The 26,714-nt window shown below is 41.3% G+C and overlaps 14 non-coding genes across 14 annotated transcripts; all 14 read right to left on the reverse strand.

Moving 5' to 3' along the window:
• Positions 1 to 835: 835 nt before the first annotated feature.
• Positions 836 to 909, reverse strand: trnan-guu (transfer RNA asparagine (anticodon GUU)). Its single transcript has one exon. It is a non-coding gene; the product is annotated as a tRNA-Asn (tRNA).
• Positions 910 to 2,022: 1,113 nt separating this feature from the next.
• On the reverse strand, positions 2,023 to 2,096 carry trnan-guu (transfer RNA asparagine (anticodon GUU)). The gene has a single exon. It is a non-coding gene; the product is annotated as a tRNA-Asn (tRNA).
• A 3,483-nt stretch (positions 2,097 to 5,579) lies between these two features.
• trnan-guu (transfer RNA asparagine (anticodon GUU)) lies at positions 5,580 to 5,653 on the reverse strand. The gene has a single exon. It is a non-coding gene; the product is annotated as a tRNA-Asn (tRNA).
• Positions 5,654 to 6,766: 1,113 nt separating this feature from the next.
• Positions 6,767 to 6,840, reverse strand: trnan-guu (transfer RNA asparagine (anticodon GUU)). Its single transcript has one exon. It is a non-coding gene; the product is annotated as a tRNA-Asn (tRNA).
• Positions 6,841 to 7,953: 1,113 nt separating this feature from the next.
• trnan-guu (transfer RNA asparagine (anticodon GUU)) lies at positions 7,954 to 8,027 on the reverse strand. Its single transcript has one exon. It is a non-coding gene; the product is annotated as a tRNA-Asn (tRNA).
• Positions 8,028 to 10,313: 2,286 nt separating this feature from the next.
• Positions 10,314 to 10,387, reverse strand: trnan-guu (transfer RNA asparagine (anticodon GUU)). Its single transcript has one exon. It is a non-coding gene; the product is annotated as a tRNA-Asn (tRNA).
• A 2,286-nt stretch (positions 10,388 to 12,673) lies between these two features.
• On the reverse strand, positions 12,674 to 12,747 carry trnan-guu (transfer RNA asparagine (anticodon GUU)). The gene has a single exon. It is a non-coding gene; the product is annotated as a tRNA-Asn (tRNA).
• A 1,113-nt stretch (positions 12,748 to 13,860) lies between these two features.
• On the reverse strand, positions 13,861 to 13,934 carry trnan-guu (transfer RNA asparagine (anticodon GUU)). Its single transcript has one exon. It is a non-coding gene; the product is annotated as a tRNA-Asn (tRNA).
• A 3,487-nt stretch (positions 13,935 to 17,421) lies between these two features.
• Positions 17,422 to 17,495, reverse strand: trnan-guu (transfer RNA asparagine (anticodon GUU)). Its single transcript has one exon. It is a non-coding gene; the product is annotated as a tRNA-Asn (tRNA).
• A 2,300-nt stretch (positions 17,496 to 19,795) lies between these two features.
• Positions 19,796 to 19,869, reverse strand: trnan-guu (transfer RNA asparagine (anticodon GUU)). Its single transcript has one exon. It is a non-coding gene; the product is annotated as a tRNA-Asn (tRNA).
• A 1,113-nt stretch (positions 19,870 to 20,982) lies between these two features.
• Positions 20,983 to 21,056, reverse strand: trnan-guu (transfer RNA asparagine (anticodon GUU)). The gene has a single exon. It is a non-coding gene; the product is annotated as a tRNA-Asn (tRNA).
• A 2,300-nt stretch (positions 21,057 to 23,356) lies between these two features.
• trnan-guu (transfer RNA asparagine (anticodon GUU)) lies at positions 23,357 to 23,430 on the reverse strand. Its single transcript has one exon. It is a non-coding gene; the product is annotated as a tRNA-Asn (tRNA).
• A 1,113-nt stretch (positions 23,431 to 24,543) lies between these two features.
• On the reverse strand, positions 24,544 to 24,617 carry trnan-guu (transfer RNA asparagine (anticodon GUU)). Its single transcript has one exon. It is a non-coding gene; the product is annotated as a tRNA-Asn (tRNA).
• A 1,099-nt stretch (positions 24,618 to 25,716) lies between these two features.
• Positions 25,717 to 25,790, reverse strand: trnan-guu (transfer RNA asparagine (anticodon GUU)). The gene has a single exon. It is a non-coding gene; the product is annotated as a tRNA-Asn (tRNA).
• Positions 25,791 to 26,714: the final 924 nt, after the last annotated feature.

Consider the following 26,714-nt stretch of genomic DNA (forward strand, 5'->3'; position numbering starts at 1 on the left):
AATTTAAAAAACATATATCTTAAACAACTGCGTTTTCACGAATGTAATATATGATCGCCAAGCCCATTCAAAATAATTAGTGGACTGACCCCGGAAGAATGATGTAATGGCGAGTCACTTTCATGGCGTATAGGCACACATATTCACACAAACACACACATACTGGATCAACATTGTCCTTCAAGCGAAATACATTTAAATGCTAAGGGTTTTCATGCCAGATTGACATCATTTACATTGTCATACTTGCCGGATTAATATGAATAAATGATATGTTCCATGGAGACCACAGAATGATCAAGCTATTGAGTAACAGAAGATCAAAGACCAGTGACAGCCATTTAGGTATAGTATAGCAGCAGGTATAGGAACTTGTCATCTTTCATGTTCAACAACACACCAATCACATGTGACAATAGGAAACAAAGCAGGTCAAAAGCGAGCTTACTGTAAATCCAGGAAGGTCTTTCCACATCACTATAAATGGAAAGATAGCATCTCTGGGTGGGCTCAAATCACCAACCTTTAAACTAACAGCCTAAGGCGCTAACCAATTGCGCCACAGAGACTTGTGATTATATTTACCCTCAGCAGGACAAAGTCTCATGGAAGCTCACTACAAGTCAGGAAGTTTCACATTGCTACAATCTGAAGAATGTCATCCATGGGTGGTGTCGAAGCACCAATCTTTAGATAGATTGTCAAACACAATAACTGACTGCACTAGAGAGGCTTGTGTTGGCATTGACCCTCAGCAGGACAAAGTAACAGGGAATCTCATTACAGGTCCAGGATGTCACATCCGCATCATGGAGCACAACAAACTGAAAACTCTCGTCCCTGGGTGGGCTCGAACCACCAACCTTTAGATTAACAGTCTAACGCGCTAACCAATTGCGCCACAGAGACTTGTTGTGTGTCTGACCCTGACACTTGATCGCTGGCCATCCGTGATCTCATCCAACTGTACATGGAGTTTACGAAACAACAACACTTTGTTCCAATGGTTGTGTCAACGTGCATCGAAAGTGCCGCAACATTTTCAAGGAAGAAGCCATGTAGTTTTCTAACGTTTGTTAGCTTTTTGAATAGCCTTAAAAGGGCAAAAATGTAGCACAATGTTCGTCAGCGCAACATTATATAAAAAGGCATCTGGCAGGAGTAAATTCAGCCACAATCACGAATATAATTTGATAAATATATATCTTAAACAACTGCGTTTTCACAAATGTAATATATGATCGCCAAGCCCATTCAAAATAATTAGGGGACTGACCCTGGAAGAATGATGTAATGGCAAGTCACTTTCATGGCGTATAGGCACACATATTCACACAAACACACACATACTGGACCAACATTGTCCTTCAAGCGAAATACATTTATATGCTAAGGGTTTTCATGTCAGATTGACATCATTTACATTGTCATACTTGCCGGATTAATATGAATAAATGATATGTTCCACGGAGACAACAGAATGATCAAGCTATTGAGTAACAGAAGATCAGAGACCATTGACAGCCATTTAGGTATAGTATAGCAGCAGGTATAGGAACTTGTCATCTTTCATGTTCAACAACACACCAATCACATGTGACAATAGGAAACAAAGCAGGTCAAAAGCGAGCTTACTGTAAATCCAGGAAGGTCTTTCCACATCACTATAAATGGAAAGATAGCATCTCTGGGTGGGCTCAAATCACCAACCTTTAAACTAACAGCCTAAGGCGCTAACCAATTGCGCCACAGAGACTTGTGATTATATTGACCCTCAGCAGGACAAAGTCTCATGGAAGCTCACTACAAGTCAGGAAGTTTCACATTGCTACAATCTGAAGAATGTCATCCATGGGTGGTGTCGAAGCACCAATCTTTAGATAGATTGTCAAACACACTAACTGACTGCACTAGAGAGGCTTGTGTTGGCATTGACCCTCAGCAGGACAAAGTAACAGGTAATCTCATTACAGGTCCAGGATGTCACATCCGCATCATGGAGCACAACAAACTGAAAACTCTCGTCCCTGGGTGGGCTCGAACCACCAACCTTTAGATTAACAGTCTAACGCGCTAACCAACTGCGCCACAGAGACTTGTTGTGCTTCTGACCCTGACACTTGATCGCTGGCCATCCGTGATCTCATCCAACTGTACATGGAGTTTACGAAACAACAACACTTTGTTCCAATGGTTGTGTCAACGTGCATCGAAAGTGCCGCAACATTTTCAAGGAAGTAGCCCTGTAGTTTTCTAACGTTTGTTAGCTTCTTGAATGGCCTTAAAAGGGCAAAAATGTAGCACAATGTTCGTCAGCGCAACATTATATAAAAAGGCATCTGGCAGGAGTAAATTCAGCCACAATCACAAATATAATTTGATAAATATATATCTTAAACAACTGCGTTTTCACGAATGTAATATATGATCGCCAAGCCCATTCAAAATAATTAGGGGACTGACCCTGGAAAAATGATGTAATGGCGAGTCACTTTCATGGCGTATAGGCACACATATTCACACAAACACACACATACTGGATCAACATTGTCCTTCAAGCGAAATACATTTAAATGCTAAGGGTTTTCATGCCAGATTGACATCATTTACATTGTCATACTTGCCGGATTAATATGAATAAATGATATGTTCCATGGAGACCACAGAATGATCAAGCTATTGAGTAACAGAAGATCAAAGACCATTGACAGCCATTTAGGTATAGTATAGCAGCAGGTATAGGAACTTGTCATCTTTCATGTTCAACAACACACCAATCACATGTGACAATAGGAAACAAAGCAGGTCAAAAGCGAGCTTACGGTAAATCCAGGAAGGTCTTTCCACATCACTATAAATGGAAAGATAGCATCTCTGGGTGGGCTGAAATCACCAACCTTTAAAATAACGGCCTAAGGCGCTAACCAATTGCGCCACAGAGACTTGTGATTATATTGACCCTCAGCAGGACAAAGTCTCATGGAAGCTCACTACAAGTCAGGAAGTTTCACATTGCTACAATCCGAAGAATGTCATCCATGGGTGGTGTCGAAGCACCAATCTTTAGATAGATTGTCAAACACAATAACTGACTGCACTAGAGAGGCTTGTGTTGGCATTGACCCTCAGCAGGACAAAGTAACAGGGAATCTCATTACAGGTCCAGGATGTCACATCCGCATCATGGAGCACAACAAACTGAAAACTCTCGTGCCTGGGTGGGCTCGAACCACCAACCTTTAGATTAACAGTCTAACGCGCTAACCAATTGCGGCACAGAGACTTGTTGTGTGTCTGACCCTGACACTTGATCGCTGGCCATCCGTGATCTCATCCAACTGTACATGGAGTTTACGAAACAACAACACTTTGTTCCAATGGTTGTGTCAACGTGCATCGAAAGTGCCGCAACATTTTCAAGGAAGAAGCCATGTAGTTTTCTAACGTTTGTTAGCTTTTTGAATAGCCTTAAAAGGGCAAAAATGTAGCACAATGTTCGTCAGCGCAACATTATATAAAAAGGCATCTGGCAGGAGTAAATTCAGCCACAATCACGAATATAATTTGATAAATATATATCTTAAACAACTGCGTTTTCACAAATGTAATATATGATCGCCAAGCCCATTCAAAATAATTAGGGGACTGACCCTGGAAGAATGATGTAATGGCGAGTCACTTTCATGGCGTATAGGCACACATATTCACACAAACACACACATACTGGACCAACATTGTCCTTCAAGCGAAATACATTTATATGCTAAGGGTTTTCATGCCAGATTGACATCATTTACATTGTCATACTTGCCGGATTAATATGAATAAATTATATGTTCCATGGAGACCACAGAATGATCAAGCTATTGAGTAACATAATATCAGAGACCATTGACAGCCATTTAGGTATAGTATAGCAGCAGGTATAGGAACTTGTCATCTTTCATGTTGTACAACACACCAATCACATGTGACAATAGGAAACAAAGCAGGTCAAAAGCGAGCTTACGGTAAATCCAGGAAGGTCTTTCCACATCACTATAAATGGAAAGATAGCATCTCTGGGTGGGCTGAAATCACCAACCTTTAAAATAACGGCCTAAGGCGCTAACCAATTGCGCCACAGAGACTTGTGATTATATTCACCCTCAGCAGGCCAAAGTCTCATGGAAGCTCACTACAAGTCAGGAAGTTTCACATCGCTACAATCTGAAAAATGTCATCCATGGGTGGTGTCGAAGCACCAATCTTTAGATAGATTGTCAAACACACTAACTGATTGCACTAGAGAGGCTTGTGTTGGCATTGACCCTCAGCAGGACAAAGTAACAGGGAATCTCATTACAGGTCCAGGATGTCACATCCGCATCATGGAGCACAACAAAGTGAAAAGTCTCGTCCCTGGGTGGGCTCAAACCACCAACCTTTAGATTAACAGTCTAACTCTCTAACCAAGTGCGCCACAGAGACTTGATGTGTGACTGACCCTGACACTTGATCGCTGGCCATCCGTGATCTCATCCAACTGTACATGGAGTTTACGAAACAACAACACTTTGTTCCAATGGTTGTGTCAACGTGCATCGAAAGTGCCGCAACATTTTCAAGGAAGTAGCCCTGTAGTTTTCTAACGTTTGTTAGCTTTTTCAATGGCCTTAAAAGGGCAAAAATGTAGCACAATGTTCGTCAGCACAACATTATATAAAAAGGCATCTGGCAGGAGTAAATTCAGCCACAATAACAAACATAATTTAAAAAACATATATCTTAAACAACTGCGTTTTCACAAATGTAATATATGATCGCCAAGCCCATTCAAAATAATTAGTGGACTGACCCCGGAAGAATGATGTAATGGCGAGTCACTTTCATGGCGTATAGGCACACATATTCACACAAACACAGACATACTGGACCAACATTGTCCTTCAAGCGAGATACATTTAAATGCTATGGGTTTTCATGCCAGTTTGACATCATTTACATTGTCATACTAGCCAGATTAATATGAATAAATGATATGTTCCATGGAGACCACAGAATGATCAAGCTATTGAGTAACAGAAGATCAGAGACCATTGACAGCCATTTAGGTATAGTATAGCAGCAGGTATAGGAACTTGTCATCTTTCATGTTCAACAACACACCAATCACATGTGACAATAGGAAACAAAGCAGGTCAAAAGCGAGCTTACTGTAAATCCAGGAAGGTCTTTCCACATCACTATAAATGGAAAGATAGCATCTCTGGGTGAGCTCAAATCACCAACCTTTAAACTAACAGCCTAAGGCGCTAACCAATTGCGCCACAGAGACTTGTGATTATATTGACCCTCAGCAGGACAAAGTCTCATGGAAGCTCACTACAAGTCAGGAAGTTTCACATTGCTACAATCTGAAGAATGTCATCCATGGGTGGTGTCGAAGCACCAATCTTTAGATAGATTGTCAAACACACTGACTGCACTAGAGAGGCTTGTGTTGGCATTGACCCTCAGCAGGACAAAGTAACAGGTAATCTCATTACAGGTCCAGGATGTCACATCCGCATCATGGAGCACAACAAACTGAAAACTCTCGTCCCTGGGTGGGCTCGAACCACCAACCTTTAGATTAACAGTCTAACGCGCTAACCAACTGCGCCACAGAGACTTGTTGTGCATCTGACCCTGACACTTGATCGCTGGCCATCCGTGATCTCATCCAACTGTACATGGAGTTTACGAAACAACAACACTTTGTTCCAATGGTTGTGTCAACGTGCATCGAAAGTGCCGCAACATTTTCAAGGAAGTAGCCCTGTAGTTTTCTAACGTTTGTTAGCTTTTTGAATGGCCTTAAAAGGGCAAAAATGTAGCACAATGTTCGTCAGCGCAACATTATATAAAAAGGCATCTGGCAGGAGTAAATTCAGCCACAATCACGAATATAATTTGATAAATATATATCTTAAACAACTGCGTTTTCACGAATGTAATATATGATCGCCAAGCCCATTCAAAATAATTAGGGGACTGACCCTGGAAGAATGATGTAATGGCGAGTCACTTTCATGGCGTATAGGCACACATATTCACACAAACACACACATACTGGATCAACATTGTCCTTCAAGCGAAATACATTTAAATGCTAAGGGTTTTCATGCCAGATTGACATCATTTACATTGTCATACTTGCCGGATTAATATGAATAAATGATATGTTCCATGGAGACCACAGAATGATCAAGCTATTGAGTAACAGAAGATCAAAGACCAGTGACAGCCATTTAGGTATAGTATAGCAGCAGGTATAGGAACTTGTCATCTTTCATGTTCAACAACACACCAATCACATGTGACAATAGGAAACAAAGCAGGTCAAAAGCGAGCTTACTGTAAATCCAGGAAGGTCTTTCCACATCACTATAAATGGAAAGATAGCATCTCTGGGTGGGCTCAAATCACCAACCTTTAAACTAACAGCCTAAGGCGCTAACCAATTGCGCCACAGAGACTTGTGATTATATTTACCCTCAGCAGGACAAAGTCTCATGGAAGCTCACTACAAGTCAGGAAGTTTCACATTGCTACAATCTGAAGAATGTCATCCATGGGTGGTGTCGAAGCACCAATCTTTAGATAGATTGTCAAACACAATAACTGACTGCACTAGAGAGGCTTGTGTTGGCATTGACCCTCAGCAGGACAAAGTAACAGGGAATCTCATTACAGGTCCAGGATGTCACATCCGCATCATGGAGCACAACAAACTGAAAACTCTCGTCCCTGGGTGGGCTCGAACCACCAACCTTTAGATTAACAGTCTAACGCGCTAACCAATTGCGCCACAGAGACTTGTTGTGTGTCTGACCCTGACACTTGATCGCTGGCCATCCGTGATCTCATCCAACTGTACATGGAGTTTACGAAACAACAACACTTTGTTCCAATGGTTGTGTCAACGTGCATCGAAAGTGCCGCAACATTTTCAAGGAAGAAGCCATGTAGTTTTCTAACGTTTGTTAGCTTTTTGAATAGCCTTAAAAGGGCAAAAATGTAGCACAATGTTCGTCAGCGCAACATTATATAAAAAGGCATCTGGCAGGAGTAAATTCAGCCACAATCACGAATATAATTTGATAAATATATATCTTAAACAACTGCGTTTTCACAAATGTAATATATGATCGCCAAGCCCATTCAAAATAATTAGGGGACTGACCCTGGAAGAATGATGTAATGGCAAGTCACTTTCATGGCGTATAGGCACACATATTCACACAAACACACACATACTGGACCAACATTGTCCTTCAAGCGAAATACATTTATATGCTAAGGGTTTTCATGTCAGATTGACATCATTTACATTGTCATACTTGCCGGATTAATATGAATAAATGATATGTTCCACGGAGACAACAGAATGATCAAGCTATTGAGTAACAGAAGATCAGAGACCATTGACAGCCATTTAGGTATAGTATAGCAGCAGGTATAGGAACTTGTCATCTTTCATGTTCAACAACACACCAATCACATGTGACAATAGGAAACAAAGCAGGTCAAAAGCGAGCTTACTGTAAATCCAGGAAGGTCTTTCCACATCACTATAAATGGAAAGATAGCATCTCTGGGTGGGCTCAAATCACCAACCTTTAAACTAACAGCCTAAGGCGCTAACCAATTGCGCCACAGAGACTTGTGATTATATTGACCCTCAGCAGGACAAAGTCTCATGGAAGCTCACTACAAGTCAGGAAGTTTCACATTGCTACAATCTGAAGAATGTCATCCATGGGTGGTGTCGAAGCACCAATCTTTAGATAGATTGTCAAACACACTAACTGACTGCACTAGAGAGGCTTGTGTTGGCATTGACCCTCAGCAGGACAAAGTAACAGGTAATCTCATTACAGGTCCAGGATGTCACATCCGCATCATGGAGCACAACAAACTGAAAACTCTCGTCCCTGGGTGGGCTCGAACCACCAACCTTTAGATTAACAGTCTAACGCGCTAACCAACTGCGCCACAGAGACTTGTTGTGCTTCTGACCCTGACACTTGATCGCTGGCCATCCGTGATCTCATCCAACTGTACATGGAGTTTACGAAACAACAACACTTTGTTCCAATGGTTGTGTCAACGTGCATCGAAAGTGCCGCAACATTTTCAAGGAAGTAGCCCTGTAGTTTTCTAACGTTTGTTAGCTTCTTGAATGGCCTTAAAAGGGCAAAAATGTAGCACAATGTTCGTCAGCGCAACATTATATAAAAAGGCATCTGGCAGGAGTAAATTCAGCCACAATCACAAATATAATTTGATAAATATATATCTTAAACAACTGCGTTTTCACGAATGTAATATATGATCGCCAAGCCCATTCAAAATAATTAGGGGACTGACCCTGGAAGAATGATGTAATGGCGAGTCACTTTCATGGCGTATAGGCACACATATTCACACAAACACACACATACTGGATCAACATTGTCCTTCAAGCGAAATACATTTAAATGCTAAGGGTTTTCATGCCAGATTGACATCATTTACATTGTCATACTTGCCGGATTAATATGAATAAATGATATGTTCCATGGAGACCACAGAATGATCAAGCTATTGAGTAACAGAAGATCAAAGACCATTGACAGCCATTTAGGTATAGTATAGCAGCAGGTATAGGAACTTGTCATCTTTCATGTTCAACAACACACCAATCACATGTGACAATAGGAAACAAAGCAGGTCAAAAGCGAGCTTACGGTAAATCCAGGAAGGTCTTTCCACATCACTATAAATGGAAAGATAGCATCTCTGGGTGGGCTGAAATCACCAACCTTTAAAATAACGGCCTAAGGCGCTAACCAATTGCGCCACAGAGACTTGTGATTATATTGACCCTCAGCAGGACAAAGTCTCATGGAAGCTCACTACAAGTCAGGAAGTTTCACATTGCTACAATCCGAAGAATGTCATCCATGGGTGGTGTCGAAGCACCAATCTTTAGATAGATTGTCAAACACAATAACTGACTGCACTAGAGAGGCTTGTGTTGGCATTGACCCTCAGCAGGACAAAGTAACAGGGAATCTCATTACAGGTCCAGGATGTCACATCCGCATCATGGAGCACAACAAACTGAAAACTCTCGTGCCTGGGTGGGCTCGAACCACCAACCTTTAGATTAACAGTCTAACGCGCTAACCAATTGCGGCACAGAGACTTGTTGTGTGTCTGACCCTGACACTTGATCGCTGGCCATCCGTGATCTCATCCAACTGTACATGGAGTTTACGAAACAACAACACTTTGTTCCAATGGTTGTGTCAACGTGCATCGAAAGTGCCGCAACATTTTCAAGGAAGAAGCCATGTAGTTTTCTAACGTTTGTTAGCTTTTTGAATAGCCTTAAAAGGGCAAAAATGTAGCACAATGTTCGTCAGCGCAACATTATATAAAAAGGCATCTGGCAGGAGTAAATTCAGCCACAATCACGAATATAATTTGATAAATATATATCTTAAACAACTGCGTTTTCACAAATGTAATATATGATCGCCAAGCCCATTCAAAATAATTAGGGGACTGACCCTGGAAGAATGATGTAATGGCGAGTCACTTTCATGGCGTATAGGCACACATATTCACACAAACACACACATACTGGACCAACATTGTCCTTCAAGCGAAATACATTTATATGCTAAGGGTTTTCATGCCAGATTGACATCATTTACATTGTCATACTTGCCGGATTAATATGAATAAATTATATGTTCCATGGAGACCACAGAATGATCAAGCTATTGAGTAACATAATATCAGAGACCATTGACAGCCATTTAGGTATAGTATAGCAGCAGGTATAGGAACTTGTCATCTTTCATGTTGTACAACACACCAATCACATGTGACAATAGGAAACAAAGCAGGTCAAAAGCGAGCTTACGGTAAATCCAGGAAGGTCTTTCCACATCACTATAAATGGAAAGATAGCATCTCTGGGTGGGCTGAAATCACCAACCTTTAAAATAACGGCCTAAGGCGCTAACCAATTGCGCCACAGAGACTTGTGATTATATTCACCCTCAGCAGGCCAAAGTCTCATGGAAGCTCACTACAAGTCAGGAAGTTTCACATCGCTACAATCTGAAAAATGTCATCCATGGGTGGTGTCGAAGCACCAATCTTTAGATAGATTGTCAAACACACTAACTGATTGCACTAGAGAGGCTTGTGTTGGCATTGACCCTCAGCAGGACAAAGTAACAGGGTCCAGGATGTCACATCCGCATCATGGAGCACAACAAACTGAATACTCTAGTCCCTGGGTGGGCTCGAACCACCAACCTTTAGATTAACAGTCTAACGCGCTAACCAATTGCGCCACAGAGACTTGTTGTGTGTCTGACCCTGACACTTGATCGCTGGCCATCCGTGATCTCATCCAACTGTACATGGAGTTTACGAAACAACAACACTTTGTTCCAATGGTTGTGTCAACGTGCATCGAAAGTGCCGCAACATTTTCAAGGAAGAAGCCATGTAGTTTTCTAACGTTTGTTAGCTTTTTGAATAGCCTTAAAAGGGCAAAAATGTAGCACAATGTTCGTCAGCGCAACATTATATAAAAAGGCATCTGGCAGGAGTAAATTCAGCCACAATCACGAATATAATTTGATAAATATATATCTTAAACAACTGCGTTTTCACAAATGTAATATATGATCGCCAAGCCCATTCAAAATAATTAGTGGACTGACCCCGGAAGAATGATGTAATGGCGAGTCACTTTCATGGCGTATAGGCACACATATTCACACAAACACACACATACTGGATCAACATTGTCCTTCAAGCGAAATACATTTAAATGCTAAGGGTTTTCATGCCAGATTGACATCATTTACATTGTCATACTTGCCGGATTAATATGAATAAATGATATGTTCCATGGAGACCACAGAATGATCAAGCTATTGAGTAACAGAAGATCAAAGACCATTGACAGCCATTTAGGTATAGTATAGCAGCAGGTATAGGAACTTGTCATCTTTCATGTTCAACAACACACCAATCACATGTGACAATAGGAAACAAAGCAGGTCAAAAGCGAGCTTACGGTAAATCCAGGAAGGTCTTTCCACATCACTATAAATGGAAAGATAGCATCTCTGGGTGGGCTGAAATCACCAACCTTTAAAATAACGGCCTAAGGCGCTAACCAATTGCGCCACAGAGACTTGTGATTATATTGACCCTCAGCAGGACAAAGTCTCATGGAAGCTCACTACAAGTCAGGAAGTTTCACATTGCTACAATCCGAAGAATGTCATCCATGGGTGGTGTCGAAGCACCAATCTTTAGATAGATTGTCAAACACAATAACTGACTGCACTAGAGAGGCTTGTGTTGGCATTGACCCTCAGCAGGACAAAGTAACAGGGAATCTCATTACAGGTCCAGGATGTCACATCCGCATCATGGAGCACAACAAACTGAAAACTCTCGTGCCTGGGTGGGCTCGAACCACCAACCTTTAGATTAACAGTCTAACGCGCTAACCAATTGCGGCACAGAGACTTGTTGTGTGTCTGACCCTGACACTTGATCGCTGGCCATCCGTGATCTCATCCAACTGTACATGGAGTTTACGAAACAACAACACTTTGTTCCAATGGTTGTGTCAACGTGCATCGAAAGTGCCGCAACATTTTCAAGGAAGAAGCCATGTAGTTTTCTAACGTTTGTTAGCTTTTTGAATAGCCTTAAAAGGGCAAAAATGTAGCACAATGTTCGTCAGCGCAACATTATATAAAAAGGCATCTGGCAGGAGTAAATTCAGCCACAATCACGAATATAATTTGATAAATATATATCTTAAACAACTGCGTTTTCACAAATGTAATATATGATCGCCAAGCCCATTCAAAATAATTAGGGGACTGACCCTGGAAGAATGATGTAATGGCGAGTCACTTTCATGGCGTATAGGCACACATATTCACACAAACACACACATACTGGACCAACATTGTCCTTCAAGCGAAATACATTTATATGCTAAGTGTTTTCATGCCAGATTGACATCATTTACATTGTCATACTTGCCGGATTAATATGAATAAATTATATGTTCCATGGAGACCACAGAATGATCAAGCTATTGAGTAACATAATATCAGAGACCATTGACAGCCATTTAGGTATAGTATAGCAGCAGGTATAGGAACTTGTCATCTTTCATGTTGTACAACACACCAATCACATGTGACAATAGGAAACAAAGCAGGTCAAAAGCGAGCTTACGGTAAATCCAGGAAGGTCTTTCCACATCACTATAAATGGAAAGATAGCATCTCTGGGTGGGCTGAAATCACCAACCTTTAAAATAACGGCCTAAGGCGCTAACCAATTGCGCCACAGAGACTTGTGATTATATTCACCCTCAGCAGGCCAAAGTCTCATGGAAGCTCACTACAAGTCAGGAAGTTTCACATCGCTACAATCTGAAAAATGTCATCCATGGGTGGTGTCGAAGCACCAATCTTTAGATAGATTGTCAAACACACTAACTGATTGCACTAGAGAGGCTTGTGTTGGCATTGACCCTCAGCAGGACAAAGTAACAGGGTCCAGGATGTCACATCCGCATCATGGAGCACAACAAACTGAATACTCTAGTCCCTGGGTGGGCTCGAACCACCAACCTTTAGATTAACAGTCTAACGCGCTAACCAATTGCGCCACAGAGACTTGTTGTGTGTCTGACCCTGACACTTGATCGCTGGCCATCCGTGATCTCATCCAACTGTACATGGAGTTTACGAAACAACAACACTTTGTTCCAATGGTTGTGTCAACGTGCATCGAAAGTGCCGCAACATTTTCAAGGAAGAAGCCATGTAGTTTTCTAACGTTTGTTAGCTTTTTGAATAGCCTTAAAAGGGCAAAAATGTAGCACAATGTTCGTCAGCGCAACATTATATAAAAAGGCATCTGGCAGGAGTAAATTCAGCCACAATCACGAATATAATTTGATAAATATATATCTTAAACAACTGCGTTTTCACAAATGTAATATATGATCGCCAAGCCCATTCAAAATAATTAGGGGACTGACCCTGGAAGAATGATGTAATGGCGAGTCACTTTCATGGCGTATAGGCACACATATTCACACAAACACACACATACTGGACCAACATTGTCCTTCAAGCGAAATACATTTATATGCTAAGGGTTTTCATGCCAGATTGACATCATTTACATTGTCATACTTGCCGGATTAATATGAATAAATTATATGTTCCACGGAGACCACAGAATGATCAAGCTATTGAGTAACATAATATCAGAGACCATTGACAGCCATTTAGGTATAGTATAGCAGCAGGTATAGGAACTTGTCATCTTTCATGTTCAACAACACACCAATCACATGTGACAATAGGAAACAAAGCAGGTCAAAAGCGAGCTTACGGTAAATCCAGGAAGGTCTTTCCACATCACTATAAATGGAAAGATAGCATCTCTGGGTGGGCTGAAATCACCAACCTTTAAAATGATGGCCTAAGGCGCTAACCAATTGCGCCACAGAGACTTGTGATTATATTGACCCTCAGCAGGACAAAGTCTCATGGAAGCTCACTACAAGTCAGGAAGTTTCACATTGCTACAATCTGAAGAATGTCATCCATGGGTGGTGTCGAAGCACCAATCTTTAGATAGATTGTCAAACACAATAACTGACTGCACTAGAGAGGCTTGTGTTGGCATTGACCCTCAGCAGGACAAAGTAACAGGGAATCTCATTACAGGTCCAGGATGTCACATCCGCATCATGGAGCACAACAAACTGAAAACTCTCGTCCCTGGGTGGGCTCGAACCACCAACCTTTAGATTAACAGTCGAACGCGCTAACCAATTGCGCCACAGAGACTTGTTGTGTGTCTGACCCTGACACTTGATCGCTGGCCATCCGTGATCTCATCCAACTGTACATGGAGTTTACGAAACAACAACACTTTGTTCCAATGGTTGTGTCAACGTGCATCGAAAGTGCCGCAACATTTTCAAGGAAGAAGCCATGTAGTTTTCTAACGTTTGTTAGCTTTTTGAATAGCCTTAAAAGGGCAAAAATGTAGCACAATGTTCGTCAGCGCAACATTATATAAAAAGGCATCTGGCAGGAGTAAATTCAGCCACAATCACGAATATAATTTGATAAATATATATCTTAAACAACTGCGTTTTCACAAATGTAATATATGATCGCCAAGCCCATTCAAAATAATTAGGGGACTGACCCTGGAAGAATGATGTAATGGCGAGTCACTTTCATGGCGTATAGGCACACATATTCACACAAACACACACATACTGGACCAACATTGTCCTTCAAGCGAAATACATTTATATGCTAAGGGTTTTCATGCCAGATTGACATCATTTACATTGTCATACTTGCCGGATTAATATGAATAAATTATATGTTCCACGGAGACCACAGAATGATCAAGCTATTGAGTAACATAATATCAGAGACCATTGACAGCCATTTAGGTATAGTATAGCAGCAGGTATAGGAACTTGTCATCTTTCATGTTCAACAACACACCAATCACATGTGACAATAGGAAACAAAGCAGGTCAAAAGCGAGCTTACTGTAAATCCAGGAAGGTCTTTCCACATCACTATAAATGGAAAGATAGCAACTCTGGGTGGGCTGAAATCACCAACCTTTAAACTAACGGCCTAAGGCGCTAACCAATTGCGCCACAGAGACTGGTGATTATATTCACCCTCAGCAGGCCAAAGTCTCATGGAAGCTCACTACAAGTCAGGAAGTTTCACATCGCAACAATCTGAAAAATGTCATCCATGGGTGGTGTCGAAGCACCAATCTTTAGATAGATTGTCAAACACACTAACTGATTGCACTAGAGAGGCTTGTGTTGGCATTGACCCTCAGCAGGACAAAGTAACAGGGAATCTCATTACAGGTCCAGGATGTCACATCCGCATCATGGAGCACAACAAAGTGAAAAGTCTCGTCCCTGGGTGGGCTCAAACCACCAACCTTTAGATTAACAGTCTAACTCTCTAACCAAGTGCGCCACAGAGACTTGATGTGTGACTGACCCTGACACTTGATCGATGGCCATCCGTGATCTCATCCAACTGTACATGGAGTTTACGAAACAACAACACTTTGTTCCAATGGTTGTGTCAACGTGCATCGAAAGTGCCGCAACATTTTCAAGGAAGTAGCCCTGTAGTTTTCTAACGTTTGTTAGCTTTTTGAATGGCCTTAAAAGGGCAAAAATGTAGCACAATGTTCGTCAGCACAACATTATATAAAAAGGCATCTGGCAGGAGTAAATTCAGCCACAATCACGAATATAATTTGATAAATATATATCTTAAACAACTGCGTTTTCACGAATGTAATATATGATCGCCAAGCCCATTCAAAATAATTAGGGGACTGACCCTGGAAGAATGATGTAATGGCGAGTCACTTTCATGGCGTATAGGCACACATATTCACACAAACACACACATACTGGATCAACATTGTCCTTCAAGCGAAATACATTTAAATGCTAAGGGTTTTCATGCCAGATTGACATCATTTACATTGTCATACTTGCCGGATTAATATGAATAAATGATATGTTCCATGGAGACCACAGAATGATCAAGCTATTGAGTAACAGAAGATCAAAGACCAGTGATAGCCATTTAGGTATAGTATAGCAGCAGGTATAGGAACTTGTCATCTTTCATGTTCAACAACACACCAATCACATGTGACAATAGGAAACAAAGCAGGTCAAAAGCGAGCTTACTGTAAATCCAGGAAGGTCTTTCCACATCACTATAAATGGAAAGATAGCATCTCTGGGTGGGCTCAAATCACCAACCTTTAAACTAACAGCATAAGGCGCTAACCAATTGCGCCACAGAGACTTGTGATTATATTTACCCTCAGCAGGACAAAGTCTCATGGAAGCTCACTACAAGTCAGGAAGTTTCACATTGCTACAATCTGAAGAATGTCATCCATGGGTGGTGTCGAAGCACCAATCTTTAGATAGATTGTCAAACACAATAACTGACTGCACTAGAGAGGCTTGTGTTGGCATTGACCCTCAGCAGGACAAAGTAACAGGGAATCTCATTACAGGTCCAGGATGTCACATCCGCATCATGGAGCACAACAAAGTGAAAAGTCTCGTCCCTGGGTGGGCTCAAACCACCAACCTTTAGATTAACAGTCTAACTCTCTAACCAAGTGCGCCACAGAGACTTGATGTGTGACTGACCCTGACACTTGATCGCTGGCCATCCGTGATCTCATCCAACTGTACATGGAGTTTACGAAACAACAACACTTTGTTCCAATGGTTGTGTCAACGTGCATCGAAAGTGCCGCAACATTTTCAAGGAAGTAGCCCTGTAGTTTTCTAACGTTTGTTAGCTTTTTGAATGGCCTTAAAAGGGCAAAAATGTAGCACAATGTTCGTCAGCACAACATTATATAAAAAGGCATCTGGCAGGAGTAAATTCAGCCACAATCACGAATATAATTTGATAAATATATATCTTAAACAACTGCGTTTTCACGAATGTAATATATGATCGCCAAGCCCATTCAAAATAATTAGGGGACTGACCCTGGAAGAATGATGTAATGGCGAGTCACTTTCATGGCGTATAGGCACACATATTCACACAAACACACACATACTGGATCAACATTGTCCTTCAAGCGAAATACATTTAAATGCTAAGGGTTTTCATGCCAGATTGACATCATTTACATTGTCATACTTGCCGGATTAATATGAATAAATGATATGTTCCATGGAGACCACAGAATGATCAAGCTATTGAGTAACAGAAGATCAAAGACCAGTGATAGCCATTTAGGTATAGTATAGCAGCAGGTATAGGAACTTGTCATCTTTCATGTTCAACAACACACCAATCACATGTGACAATAGGAAACAAAGCAGGTCAAAAGCGAGCTTACTGTAAATCCAGGAAGGTCTTTCCACATCACTATAAATGGAAAGATAGCATCTCTGGGTGGGCTCAAATCACCAACCTTTAAACTAACAGCATAAGGCGCTAACCAATTGCGCCACAGAGACTTGTGATTATATTTACCCTCAGCAGGACAAAGTCTCATGGAAGCTCACTACAAGTCAGGAAGTTTCACATTGCTACAATCTGAAGAATGTCATCCATGGGTGGTGTCGAAGCACCAATCTTTAGATAGATTGTCAAACACAATAACTGACTGCACTAGAGAGGCTTGTGTTGGCATTGACCCTCAGCAGGACAAAGTAACAGGGAATCTCATTACAGGTCCAGGATGTCACATCCGCATCATGGAGCACAACAAACTGAAAACTCTCGTCCCTGGGTGGGCTCGAACCACCAACCTTTAGATTAACAGTCTAACGCGCTAACCAATTGCGCCACAGAGACTTGTTGTGTGTCTGACCCTGACACTTGATCGCTGGCCATCCGTGATCTCATCCAACTGTACATGGAGTTTACGAAACAACAACACTTTGTTCCAATGGTTGTGTCAACGTGCATCGAAAGTGCCGCAACATTTTCAAGGAAGTAGCCCTGTAGTTTTCTAACGTTTGTTAGCTTTTTGAATGGCCTTAAAAGGGCAAAAATGTAGCACAATGTTCGTCAGCACAACATTATATAAAAAGGCATCTGGCAGGAGTAAATTCAGCCACAATAACAAACATAATTTAAAAAACATATATCTTAAACAACTGCGTTTTCACAAATGTAATATATGATCGCCAAGCCCATTCAAAATAATTAGTGGACTGACCCCGGAAGAATGATGTAATGGCGAGTCACTTTCATGGCGTATAGGCACACATATTCACACAAACACAGACATACTGGACCAACATTGTCCTTCAAGCGAGATACATTTAAATGCTATGGGTTTTCATGCCAGTTTGACATCATTTACATTGTCATACTAGCCAGATTAATATGAATAAATGATATGTTCCATGGAGACCACAGAATGATCAAGCTATTGAGTAACAGAAGATCAGAGACCATTGACAGCCATTTAGGTATAGTATAGCAGCAGGTATAGGAACTTGTCATCTTTCATGTTCAACAACACACCAATCACATGTGACAATAGGAAACAAAGCAGGTCAAAAGCGAGCTTACTGTAAATCCAGGAAGGTCTTTCCACATCACTATAAATGGAAAGATAGCATCTCTGGGTGGGCTCAAATCACCAACCTTTAAACTAACAGCATAAGGCGCTAACCAATTGCGCCACAGAGACTTGTGATTATATTTACCCTCAGCAGGACAAAGTCTCATGGAAGCTCACTACAAGTCAGGAAGTTTCACATTGCTACAATCTGAAGAATGTCATCCATGGGTGGTGTCGAAGCACCAATCTTTAGATAGATTGTCAAACACAATAACTGACTGCACTAGAGAGGCTTGTGTTGGCATTGACCCTCAGCAGGACAAAGTAACAGGGAATCTCATTACAGGTCCAGGATGTCACATCCGCATCATGGAGCACAACAAAGTGAAAAGTCTCGTCCCTGGGTGGGCTCAAACCACCAACCTTTAGATTAACAGTCTAACTCTCTAACCAAGTGCGCCACAGAGACTTGATGTGTGACTGACCCTGACACTTGATCGCTGGCCATCCGTGATCTCATCCAACTGTACATGGAGTTTACGAAACAACAACACTTTGTTCCAATGGTTGTGTCAACGTGCATCGAAAGTGCCGCAACATTTTCAAGGAAGTAGCCCTGTAGTTTTCTAACGTTTGTTAGCTTTTTGAATGGCCTTAAAAGGGCAAAAATGTAGCACAATGTTCGTCAGCACAACATTATATAAAAAGGCATCTGGCAGGAGTAAATTCAGCCACAATCACGAATATAATTTGATAAATATATATCTTAAACAACTGCGTTTTCACGAATGTAATATATGATCGCCAAGCCCATTCAAAATAATTAGGGGACTGACCCTGGAAGAATGATGTAATGGCGAGTCACTTTCATGGCGTATAGGCACACATATTCACACAAACACACACATACTGGATCAACATTGTCCTTCAAGCGAAATACATTTAAATGCTAAGGGTTTTCATGCCAGATTGACATCATTTACATTGTCATACTTGCCGGATTAATATGAATAAATGATATGTTCCATGGAGACCACAGAATGATCAAGCTATTGAGTAACAGAAGATCAAAGACCAGTGATAGCCATTTAGGTATAGTATAGCAGCAGGTATAGGAACTTGTCATCTTTCATGTTCAACAACACACCAATCACATGTGACAATAGGAAACAAAGCAGGTCAAAAGCGAGCTTACTGTAAATCCAGGAAGGTCTTTCCACATCACTATAAATGGAAAGATAGCATCTCTGGGTGGGCTCAAATCACCAACCTTTAAACTAACAGCATAAGGCGCTAACCAATTGCGCCACAGAGACTTGTGATTATATTTACCCTCAGCAGGACAAAGTCTCATGGAAGCTCACTACAAGTCAGGAAGTTTCACATTGCTACAATCTGAAGAATGTCATCCATGGGTGGTGTCGAAGCACCAATCTTTAGATAGATTGTCAAACACAATAACTGACTGCACTAGAGAGGCTTGTGTTGGCATTGACCCTCAGCAGGACAAAGTAACAGGGAATCTCATTACAGGTCCAGGATGTCACATCCGCATCATGGAGCACAACAAACTGAAAACTCTCGTCCCTGGGTGGGCTCGAACCACCAACCTTTAGATTAACAGTCTAACGCGCTAACCAATTGCGCCACAGAGACTTGTTGTGTGTCTGACCCTGACACTTGATCGCTGGCCATCCGTGATCTCATCCAACTGTACATGGAGTTTACGAAACAACAACACTTTGTTCCAATGGTTGTGTCAACGTGCATCGAAAGTGCCGCAACATTTTCAAGGAAGTAGCCCTGTAGTTTTCTAACGTTTGTTAGCTTTTTGAATGGCCTTAAAAGGGCAAAAATGTAGCACAATGTTCGTCAGCACAACATTATATAAAAAGGCATCTGGCAGGAGTAAATTCAGCCACAATAACAAACATAATTTAAAAAACATATATCTTAAACAACTGCGTTTTCACAAATGTAATATATGATCGCCAAGCCCATTCAAAATAATTAGTGGACTGACCCCGGAAGAATGATGTAATGGCGAGTCACTTTCATGGCGTATAGGCACACATATTCACACAAACACAGACATACTGGACCAACATTGTCCTTCAAGCGAGATACATTTAAATGCTATGGGTTTTCATGCCAGTTTGACATCATTTACATTGTCATACTAGCCAGATTAATATGAATAAATGATATGTTCCATGGAGACCACAGAATGATCAAGCTATTGAGTAACAGAAGATCAGAGACCATTGACAGCCATTTAGGTATAGTATAGCAGCAGGTATAGGAACTTGTCATCTTTCATGTTCAACAACACACCAATCACATGTGACAATAGGAAACAAAGCAGGTCAAAAGCGAGCTTACTGTAAATCCAGGAAGGTCTTTCCACATCACTATAAATGGAAAGATAGCATCTCTGGGTGGGCTCAAATCACCAACCTTTAAACTAACAGCCTAAGGCGCTAACCAATTGCGCCACAGAGAGTTGTGATTATATTGACCCTCAGCAGGACAAAGTCTCATGGAAGCTCACTACAAGTCAGGAAGTTTCACATTGCTACAATCCGAAGAATGTCATCCATGGGTGGTGTCGAAGCACCAATCTTTAGATAGATTGTCAAACACAATAACTGACTGCACTAGAGAGGCTTGTGTTGGCATTGAGCCTCAGCAGGACAAAGTAACAGGGAATCTCATTACAGGTCCAGGATGTCACATCCGCATCATGGAGCACAACAAACTGAAAACTCTCGTCCCTGGGTGGGCTCGAACCACCAACCTTTAGATTAACAGTCTAACGCGCTAACCAATTGCGCCACAGAGACTTGTTGTGTGTCTGACCCTGACACTTGATCGCTGGCCATCCGTGATCTCATCCAACTGTACATGGAGTTTACGAAACAACAACACTTTGTTCCAATGGTTGTGTCAACGTGCATCGAAAGTGCCGCAACATTTTCAAGGAAGAAGCCATGTAGTTTTCTAACGTTTGTTAGCTTTTTGAATAGCCTTAAAAGGGCAAAAATGTAGCACAATGTTCGTCAGTGCAACATTATATAAAAAGGCATCTGGCAGGAGTAAATTCAGCCACAATCACGAATATAATTTGATAAATATATATCTTAAACAACTGCGTTTTCACAAATGTAATATATGATCGCCAAGCCCATTCAAAATAATTAGGGGACTGACCCTGGAAGAATGATGTAATGGCGAGTCACTTTCATGGCGTATAGGCACACATATTCACACAAACACACACATACTGGACCAACATTGTCCTTCAAGCGAAATACATTTATATGCTAAGGGTTTTCATGCCAGATTGACATCATTTACATTGTCATACTTGCCGGATTAATATGAATAAATGATATGTTCCACGGAGACCACAGAATGATCAAGCTATTGAGTAACATAATATCAGAGACCATTGACAGCCATTTAGGTATAGTATAGCAGCAGGTATAGGAACTTGTCATCTTTCATGTTCAACAACACACCAATCACATGTGACAATAGGAAACAAAGCAGGTCAAAAGCGAGCTTACGGTAAATCCAGGAAGGTCTTTCCACATCACTATAAATGGAAAGATAGCATCTCTGGGTGGGCTGAAATCACCAACCTTTAAAATAACGGCCTAAGGCGCTAACCAATTGCGCCACAGAGACTTGTGATTATATTGACCCTCAGCAGGACAAAGTCTCATGGAAGCTCACTACAAGTCAGGAAGTTTCACATTGCTACAATCTGAAGAATGTCATCCATGGGTGGTGTCGAAGCACCAATCTTTAGATAGATTGTCAAACACAATAACTGACTGCACTAGAGAGGCTTGTGTTGGCATTGACCCTCAGCAGGACAAAGTAACAGGGAATCTCATTGCAGGTCCAGGATGTCACATCCGCATCATGGAGCACAACAAACTGAAAACTCTCGTGCCTGGGTGGGCTCGAACCACCAACCTTTAGATTAACAGTCTAACGCGCTAACCAATTGCGCCACAGAGACTTGTTGTGCATCTGACCCTGACACTTGATCGCTGGCCATCCGTGATCTCATCCAACTGTACATGGAGTTTACGAAACAACAACACTTTGTTCCAATGGTTGTGTCAACGTGCATCGAAAGTGCCGCAACATTTTCAAGGAAGAAGCCATGTAGTTTTCTAACGTTTGTTAGCTTTTTGAATAGCCTTAAAAGGGCAAAAATGTAGCACAATGTTCGTCAGCGCAACATTATATAAAAAGGCATCTGGCAGGAGTAAATTCAGCCACAATCACGAATATAATTTGATAAATATATATCTTAAACAACTGTGTTTTCACAAATGTAATATATGATCGCCAAGCCCATTCAAAATAATTAGGGGACTGACCCTGGAAGAATGATGTAATGGCGAGTCACTTTCACGGCGTATAGGCACACATATTCACACAAACACACACATACTGGACCAACATTGTCCTTCAAGCGAAATACATTTATATGCTAAGGGTTTTCATGCCAGATTGACATCATTTACATTGTCATACTTGCCGGATTAATATGAATAAATGATATGTTCCATGGAGACCACAGAATGATCAAGCTATTGAGTAACATAATATCAGAGACCATTGACAGCCATTTAGGTATAGTATAGCAGCAGGTATAGGAACTTGTCATCTTTCATGTTGTACAACACACCAATCACATGTGACAATAGGAAACAAAGCAGGTCAAAAGCGAGCTTACGGTAAATCCAGGAAGGTCTTTCCACATCACTATAAATGGAAAGATAGCATCTCTGGGTGGGCTCAAATCACCAACCTTTAAACTAACAGCCTAAGGCGCTAACCAATTGCGCCACAGAGACTTGTGATTATATTGACCCTCAGCAGGACAAAGTCTCATGGAAGCTCACTACAAGTCAGGAAGTTTCACATTGCTACAATCTGAAGAATGTCATCCATGGGTGGTGTCGAAGCACCAATCTTTAGATAGATTGTCAAACACACTAAGTGACTGCACTAGAGAGGCTTGTGTTGGGATTGACTCTCAGCAGGACAAAGTAACAGGGAATCTCATTACAGGTCCAGGATGTCACATCCGCATCATGGAGCACAACAAACTGAAAACTCTCGTCCCTGGGTGGGCTCGAACCACCAACCTTTAGATTAACAGTCTAACGCGCTAACCAATTGCGCCACAGAGACTTGTTGTGTGTCTGACCCTGACACTTGATCGCTGGCCATCCGTGATCTCATCCAACTGTACATGGAGTTTACGAAACAACAACACTTTGTTCCAATGGTTGTGTCAACGTGCATCGAAAGTGCCGCAACATTTTCAAGGAAGAAGCCATGTAGTTTTCTAACGTTTGTTAGCTTTTTGAATAGCCTTAAAAGGGCAAAAATGTAGCACAATGTTCGTCAGCGCAACATTATATAAAAAGGCATCTGGCAGGAGTAAATTCAGCCACAATCACGAATATAATTTGATAAATATATATCTTAAACAACTGCGTTTTCACGAATGTAATATATGATCGCCAAGCCCATTCAAAATAATTAGGGGACTGACCCTGGAAGAATGATGTAATGGCGAGTCACTTTCATGGCGTATAGGCACACATATTCACACAAACACACACATACTGGACCAACATTGTCCTTCAAGCGAAATACATTTAAATGCTATGGGTTTTCATGCCAGTTTGACATCATTTACATTGTCATACTAGCCAGATTAATATGAATAAATGATATGTTCCATGGAGACCACAGAATGATCAAGCTATTGAGTAACAGAAGATCAGAGACCATTGACAGCCATTTAGGTATAGTATAGCAGCAGGTATAGGAACTTGTCATCTTTCATGTTCAACAACACACCAATCACATGTGACAATAGGAAACAAAGCAGGTCAAAAGCGAGCTTACTGTAAATCCAGGAAGGTCTTTCCACATCACTATAAATGGAAAGATAGCATCTCTGGGTGGGCTCAAATCACCAACCTTTAAACTAACAGCCTAAGGCGCTAACCAATTGCGCCACAGAGACTTGTGATTATATTGACCCTCAGCAGGACAAAGTCTCATGGAAGCTTACTACAAGTCAAGAAGTTTCACATCGCTACAATCTGAAGAATGTCATCCATGGGTGGTGTCGAAGCACCAATCTTTAGATAGATTGTCAAACACACTAACTGACTGCACTAGAGAGGCTTGTGTTGGCATTGACCCTCAGCAGGACAAAGTAACATGGAATCTCATTACAGGTCCAGGATGTCACATCCGCATCATGGAGCACAACAAACTGAAAACTCTCGTCCCTGGGTGGGCTCGAACCACCAACCTTTAGATTAACAGTCTAACGCGCTAACCAATTGCGCCACAGAGACTTGTTGTGTGTCTGACCCTGACACTTGATCGCTGGCCATCCGTGATCTCATCCAACTGTACATGGAGTTTACGAAACAACAACACTTTGTTCCAATGGTTGTGTCAACGTGCATCGAAAGTGCCGCAACATTTTCAAGGAAGTAGCCCTGTAGTTTTCTAACGTTTGTTAGCTTTTTGAATGGCCTTAAAAGGGCAAAAATGTAGCATAATGTTCGTCAGCGCAACATTATATAAAAAGGCATCTGGCAGGAGTAAATTCAGCCACAATCACAAATATAATTTGATAAATATATATCTTAAACAACTGCGTTTTCACGAATGTAATATATGATCGCCAAGCCCATTCAAAATAATTAGGGGACTGACCCTGGAAGAATGATGTAATGGCGAGTCACTTTCATGGCGTATAGGCACACATATTCACACAAACACACACATACTGGACCAACATTGTCCTTCAAGCGAAATACATTTAAATGCTAAGGGTTTTCATGCCAGATTGACATAATTTACATTGTCATACTTGCCGGATTAATATGAATAAATGATATGTTCCATGGAGACCACAGAATGATCAAGCTATTGAGTAACTTAATATCAGAGACCATTGAAAGCCATTTAGGTATAGTATAGCAGCAGGTATAGGAACTTGTCATCTTTCATGTTCAACAACACACCAATCACATGTGACAATAGGAAACAAAGCAGGTCAAAAGCGAGTTTACGGTAAATCCAGGAAGGTCTTTCCACATCACTATAAATGGAAAGATAGCATCTCTGGGCGGGCTGAAATCACCAACCTTTAAACTAACGGCCTAAGGCGCTAACCAATTGCGCCACAGAGATTTGAGATTACATTCACCCTCAGCAGGCCAAAGTCTCATGGAAGCTCACTACAAGTCAGGAAGTTTCACATCGCTACAATCTGAAAAATGTCATCCATGGGTGGTGTCGAAGAACCAATCTTTAGATAGATTGTCAAACACACTAACTGATTGCACTAGAGAGGCTTGTGTTGGCATTGACCCTCAGCAGGACAAAGTAACAGGGTCCAGGATGTCACATCCGCATCACGGAGCACAACAAACTGAAAACTCTCGTCCCTGGGTGGGCTCGAACCACCAACCTTTAGATTAACAGTCTAACGCGCTAACCAACTGCGCCACAGAGACTTGTTGTGCGTCTGACCCTGACACTTGATCGCTGGCCATCCGTGATCTCATCCAACTGTACATGGAGTTTACGAAACAACAACACTTTGTTCCAATGGTTGTGTCAACGTGCATCGAAAGTGCCGCAACATTTTCAAGAAAGTAGCCCTGTAGTTTTCTAACGTTTGTTAGCTTTTTGAATGGCCTTAAAAGGGCAAAAATGTAGCACAATGTTCGTCAGCGCAACATTATATAAAAAGGCATCTGGCAGGAGTAAATTCAGCAACAATCACGAATATAATTTGATAAATATATATCTTAAACAACTGCGTTTTCACGAATGTAATATATGATCGCCAAGCCCATTCAAAATAATTAGGAGACTGACCCTGGAAGAATGATGTAATGGCGAGTCACTTTCATGGCGTATAGGCACACATATTCACACAAACACACACATACTGGATCAACATTGTCCTTCAAGCGAAATACATTTAAATGCTAAGGGTTTTCATGCCAGATTGACATCATTTACATTGTCATACTTGAATGATTAATATGAATAAATGATATGTTCCATGGAGACCACAGAATGATCAAGCTATTGAGTAACAGAAGATCAAAGACCATTGACAGCCATTTAGGTATAGTATAGCAGCAGGTATAGGAACTTGTCATCTTTCATGTTCAACAACACACCAATCATATGTGACAATAGGAAACAAAGCAGGTCAAAAGCGAGCTTACTGTAAATCCAGGAAGGTCTTTCCACATCACTATAAATGGAAAGATAGCATCTCTGGGTGGGCTCAAATCACCAACCTTTAAACTAACAGCCTAAGGCGCTAACCAATTGCGCCACAGAGACTTTTGGTTATATTCACCCTCAGCAGGCCAAAGTCTCATGGAAGCTCACTACAAGTCAGGAAGTTTCACATCGCTACA

Source organism: Salmo salar, chromosome 07 (assembly GCF_965601325.2).
Source record: "Salmo salar chromosome 07, fSalSal1, whole genome shotgun sequence".
Classification (NCBI taxonomy): Eukaryota; Metazoa; Chordata; class Actinopteri; order Salmoniformes; family Salmonidae; genus Salmo; species Salmo salar.